Below are 6,061 nucleotides of genomic sequence, written 5' to 3' on the forward strand. Positions count from 1 at the left end.
ACACCCTAGTCGCACAAGTTGTGTGCTTTCAGATCCCTTGAATTTGAGACCTCAAATAATTGAGTGGGAAATCACTTCTTTCTCAAAAACTACATTACTTCAGAAGGAGCCTTTTTTCAACAATGTTTTATACTATCAACAGCTCTCCATTGCTCTTTACCAAGTAAGTTTTTATGCTAATTTTTTTTTGGAGTAATTACCAATAGTGTCCAGTGCCTTTTAAGACGAATACTATTGGTTATTAGACTCAACCATCACAGCCCTATATGCCTAGAGTTGGATTGTGGTTTTAAAACGCCAAAGAAGTCCACTGGCTATAAACACTTAAAACAGAAATTAAAAGGCAGGAAGTTGTTTTGAAAGTGTTTACAAAAAACTGAAAAATAAATAGTAATGTGGATGATTAACCATGGCAGCTGTTTTGAACAGCAGTCCACAAACATGAAAATAAGGATGAAATGTATCACACCTTTTTGTATGGACCGAGTAAGAGCGTGTGATAGCCTATTTGGGGGAGTTTAGCGTGCATGGTGCTGATACAACTGTATAGTCTCGGACTATAGTCTCAGACTTGAAATCAAGTCTAGCTTTGAAGCATCAGACTCTTGATATATTTTTTTCTGGCATTCGTTGTGGCATTATGGTTGATTTACTCTCCCTTTTGTGTTCACTTGGCAGAAATATTAGAGCACCGGACTTAAGCTCTGGTGATTCTGATCAGCAGAGTGTGGTTTGGTTGAGTCCTGGTTGTGGCACTTAATTGTGTCATTGAGTAAGATAATTAAACATTTGGACGGGATATTAAGCCGTAGGTCCCTTGCACTGGGGTTGGTTAGTGCCACTGCCAGAACACTTCTCACGGAAGAGTAGGGGTTAACCCTTGTGTTTCTGGTTCACATACATGCATGTAGCAAGCACCCTTGTTTACAGGTTTCCTCAGGCTTGTGAGCTACAGTGATTAAGTTCACTTTTTTTATGAGGCATCCTTGGTTTTATTACCAGAAATATACATGACAATTTCACTGATGATAATAAATGTACCACGTGGACCTTCGTGTGGCCTCGTTGTGAATGTCGAAGCTGAGGCATCTTGTTAGAATAAAGAATATCTATTAAACAATAAAACTCCAACTACTTTAACAAAAAAATGTATATTTAAAAATGTCCAATGTACACGTACATTTAAAGGGTTAACATAATATGGTCTGTTCACATTGTCTCTGTAGGAGGCGACCTGCAATTTTAAACATGGACTATAACGGTACTCCTACATTAAAATCACTATCAGAACTTGTTTATGTTGTGTTCAGCTATCAATTCATTGTTGTGGTCATGTTTTTCTCCAAATAATTTTGCTACAATTTGACCGAAAAAATTTGACCTCGATTCTTCGATTTTGAAATTTCCCGCCCTGTACTGGTTCCCGGCTATTAAACCAACACTGAAATCCAAGCGGATTTGTAAACCAGCGGACGTCATGAACGCGGTCAAAAAATGGTGATGTCATACCCATGAAGCAACGAGAGTAAACAAAGATTAGTTGTGTATGCGTTTTCATCCACACTACAGGCGTGCGTGTGTGCTACGAAGCTTTTTGTTTCTAGTGTATCAGCTATAAATACTGCAGACTATTTGGTTGTTTGTGGATGCACTAGAAGTTTCAAAGTTTGTGTAAGAAGCCTGGATCGATTCCGAAATTTAAACCTCTAAACATCGAGAGAATTCAGGGGGATCTTCTACCACCAGGCCCCAGCCAGTGCTGCTTGTGCATGCTACGAGTACGACGTCGGCGGGGTCCCTCTGCCGTGGCCGGTCCTGGTCGCAAGTGGCCGTGGAACAGCAAAAGAATGAAGTGGCATTACAGAAAAGAGAGGGAGAAAAGCCTGGTAAGTACTTGTTAATAATTTGTAAAAATCTGCTACTGAGAAACTATCTCCATTATTAATTCAGGCCCAATACATGTACATGTATTTGTAATAAGAAAAATAGTAAACAATCTCTACCCTTTTCATGCAAGGAACAATCATCTTGTCAAATGACACGATGTGCATGCTCTGAACCTGACCCGACTACCATAAAATAGCTGCACAGTGTATTGACTCTGTTGAGTGATGAATCCATGTAGCCACCCAAGTGCTTTTGGCATGTTTATGCCCTGGTTTACACTTTCTGGCATATTCATGCTCAACCATGTGTGAACACTATATTAATCCATTTAAAAAGTTGATTGTTACAGTTAACAGTTTATTGGCCTTGCTGACATGTATTTATATTGGTCTATACTGAATTGCTGGACATTGTTTTTGCCCGCTGCCTAAGAATTGTTCGGTTTTTTTTTAAGGCACAGCTCAAAAATATGTTCAAACTCCCATCCATATAATTGCCCATCCATGGTCATTCAGATTTTTTTCTCTCCTAATTCAGGAATTACCAATTCCAGAGAAGTTTAGTGTGAAGTTTTCCTATAGCTGTGTTTATTGGCTTGGCACGGTTAATTACATGGAGTGTTTACTATATTTGCATTTGTAAAATAAGGCCAGTTCTTTTTCAGGGAAAAGTTTCCGTATGGCGCCACCACTTTTTCATTCGATATGAAATAATATAGTATTTAATTTACCTCAATGAGATATCCCTTTCTGTAAATATGAGTGAAAAAGTGGTGGCGCCATACGGAAAGTTATCCTTTTTCAGCACTAGTTTTTTTATTTTTTTATTTATTTTTTGTTTTTATATTTTTTTGTACAGAAATAACTCGCAGCTCTACACTACAATGAGAATGCAGGACGAAGACAATGCAGGACAGAGACATGCTAGCCAGAACTAGAAATGGAGACCTAAGATTCTTAATAGCACTTTAGGTAAGTAGTAGGCCTATGCATGCAAATTTTCAGAGGATCAGATGATTTCTTCATTTTTAGTTTTTCAGCTGCCCCTTTGAAAACTGTTCACGGTGGAGGGGGGGGGGGGGGGGGGAGGGGATGGGGTGTTGAATCGCAAGAACCCCCCCCCCCCCCACCCTGATCAGTACCTGAACAGTTTTGTACTAGGTGTAGATCTGGGGGAGGGGGTGGTTGGAGGTCATGTTTTCTGCCCCCTTGGTTTTGTTGCATGTGGACTCCTTTTGTTCTGGTTTTGCGTTAACTCCTGTAAGGTTCTTTTCAAAACTACGCCAACTCAAAGAGAGATCGTCAGTCTGTGGTGTTACGTCAAACCTTCCGAGATTGTATTTCTGCCTTGTAAATTTTCAAGAAATCCCAAATAACTATTATTTGGTTTTGTTTTTTATTTTTCATTAAACAGATACGCAAAGAATGCATGCACAATGCACTTGTTCATTGTCAGCAGGGTGACAAGACATGAAAACAACTCCATCCGCAGCTGATGTGTAACCCCCGTGTCATTGACATCAACCTTCACCAGCCGGAAAAGGATGCAGCAGCTTTTTTTGGGGGTGGGGGGTGGGGGTTCAAAGGTAGTGGGTTCAACTTTGTTTGAAGAAAGAATGACCTGTGCCCAGTTTCATGGATCTGTTCACCACCAAATTCTGCGCTTATGATCACCGTTCTCTGCTTGCGTCCAAACGCTAAATTTCTGCGCTTACTTTGTAAGCGTAGAATGCCTGGTATAAACCAAGTATGCACCCATGACCCGCAAAAGCCAAAATTTGCTGGTAACCTGTGAAACACGCTTGACGTAAGCACAGAATTGTCTGGTTCCGCAAGTGTCGATTCTTTGTTTACAGTAAGCAGATCCATGAAATTGGGCCCTAGCTTGTACACATTGATGTGGGTTTTTATTTTATTTTTTATATATATTTTTTTTTTGGGGGGGGGGGGGTAACCAGGGTAGTACAATCAACTTTGTTTAAAAACAGAATAACATGGTCTGTACACAATGATTTTATTATATTCTTTTAATGTACAACTTAATTTACAATTTACAAAGAGAACCACAGCTAACTAGGTACATAACATGGCTTAGGTTTTCTTTTTTAGGGGGAGGGGCGTTGACAGGGTTGTATAGTTAACTTTTTTTGATGACGGAATGTTCAGTTGATTTCGCTATCACTAGGCAACCTTTTTTCAATTTTGATATTTAAAACTGAAAAATAAACTATTGTCGTTTGCAAATACATACAGTTATCTCTGCCCGTGCAACGGCAGAGATATTATCTCTGCCCGTGCAACGGCAGAGATATTGTCCTTGTGGTGGATATTATCTCTGCCCGTGCAACGGCAGAGATATTGTCCTTGTGGTGGATATTCTTATCTCTGCCCGTGCAACGGCAGAGATATTGTCCTTGTGGTGGATATTCTTCTTCTTCTTCTTCTTCTTCTTCTTCTCCTTCTCCTTCTTCTTCAGCTTGCATTTGCAAAACCGTGGCCACATATTGGGCTTGGGCTTAGGCTCCGTCAGTTATTTAGAAAACATGTGCTTTTCTAACGGGGCTTCAAACAGGCAGACGAAGCCCAAGCCGAAGCCCAAGTGACATCCCAAGCTAAAGCCGCGGTTTCGTAAAAAACGGAACCAAAAATTCCAACCTCGTACCTAAAGCTTGTAAGCCGATCAGAATTGCAACGTAAAAATATAACGAGGTTGTTTTATTTACGTGATGAGAATCCTCTACGCTGCGCTGCGAGACGATCACCACCGAAGCTTTTCCCCACGTTATTGCAATGGGGGATTTTCCGGTCGCAGTGTGACCTGCACCGTGAACGTTAAAAACACTCTGCCGTGGTCTGGAGCTTATTCACGGCATACGGGTTCGGTGAAAACCCGGAGAGCCAACGGATGTTAACCGTGCTAACCGTGTATGGTTGTTAGTTACATGAGCTTAAGTTTGAGTGAGGAAACTTCGCAATCGTCACCGTTAATCCATAAGTCAATAGTCATTCAATAACGGAGCATTTTTATAGAAAAATTGTTTTAAATTAGCTTATTAGCTTTTACAAATTATTCTTTTCACAGTGCATCTTAAGAAAAGGTTTTGAATGTTTTTGGAATTTATGTGAGATTCATTACCTTGCCAAATGTCTTTGCAATGAAATATGTTGTAAAACAACTGCATGATACTGTTGGTAACAGTACCAAACTTAAGTGTTTCTTAGTAAAAGTTGGACACTTGATATTAATAGTGTTATAACTTGTCCATGTAATAATAGGCAGCTGACTTTTACCTAATCAAAAAGGTACGGTGGCCCAAAAGGACATCGCATAACTGTAAACTTGTCGGCATACGTATGCCGTGAAAATATTTGGGAATATGTGCGCATGCTTACGTATGCGCTTGCGTATGGTGGGATTTCGTTAAGATATTCGCGAGTAACGTATGCGAATATGTTTGAGTTGTCGAAAATTTTATTATACTTTGTCGCATATGTTTAATTAAAATTTCTAATATATATCTGTGGATTTTTAGCATCCAGTCTGATCGCGACATCATACTTATTCGCGAATAATTTCTTGACACCGCATACGTATGCGCAAACATTTGCGAATAAATTTGTGACATCGCAAACGTATGCAATCAAAAAGGTACGGTGGCCCAAAAGCACATCGCATAACTGTAAACTTGTCGGCATACGTACATGTATGTCATGAAAATATTTGGGAATATGTGCGCATGCTTACATATGCGCTTGCGTATGGTCGGATTTCGTATTCGCGAGTAACGTATGCGAATATGTTTGAGTTGTCGAAAATTTTATTGCATACTTTGTCGCATACGTTTAAATAAAATTTCTACTATATATCTGTGGATTTTTAGCATCCAGTCTGATCGCGACATCGTACTTATTCGCGAATAATTTCACGACACCGCATACGTATGCGCAAACATTTGCAAATAAATTTGTGACATCGCAATTGTATGCGCACCTGTTAGCGATATGTCCCTTCAGGGCCCCCATGCCTGCCGGAGTTATAAGCTTCATGTTACAGATTGTTCTGTATCACCCCCAAAACACACACAATTTTCATTTCTCCAAGTGCAACATAAACCATGCAGAATAAATGCTCCGCCCCCCGCCGGGCAGAGATACCCGTATTTGCTCAAATACAG

At 40.0% G+C, this 6,061-nt stretch overlaps 1 long non-coding RNA gene across 1 annotated transcript; it reads left to right on the forward strand.

Moving 5' to 3' along the window:
• The first annotated feature begins 1,529 nt into the window (after positions 1 to 1,529).
• On the forward strand, positions 1,530 to 3,339 carry LOC117290011. Its single transcript, XR_004519022.1, has 3 exons — positions 1,530 to 1,886; positions 2,746 to 2,858; positions 3,301 to 3,339. It is a non-coding gene; the product is annotated as an uncharacterized LOC117290011 (long non-coding RNA).
• Positions 3,340 to 6,061: the final 2,722 nt, after the last annotated feature.

Source organism: Asterias rubens, chromosome 5 (assembly GCF_902459465.1).
Source record: "Asterias rubens chromosome 5, eAstRub1.3, whole genome shotgun sequence".
NCBI lineage: Eukaryota > Metazoa > Echinodermata > Asteroidea > Forcipulatida > Asteriidae > Asterias > Asterias rubens.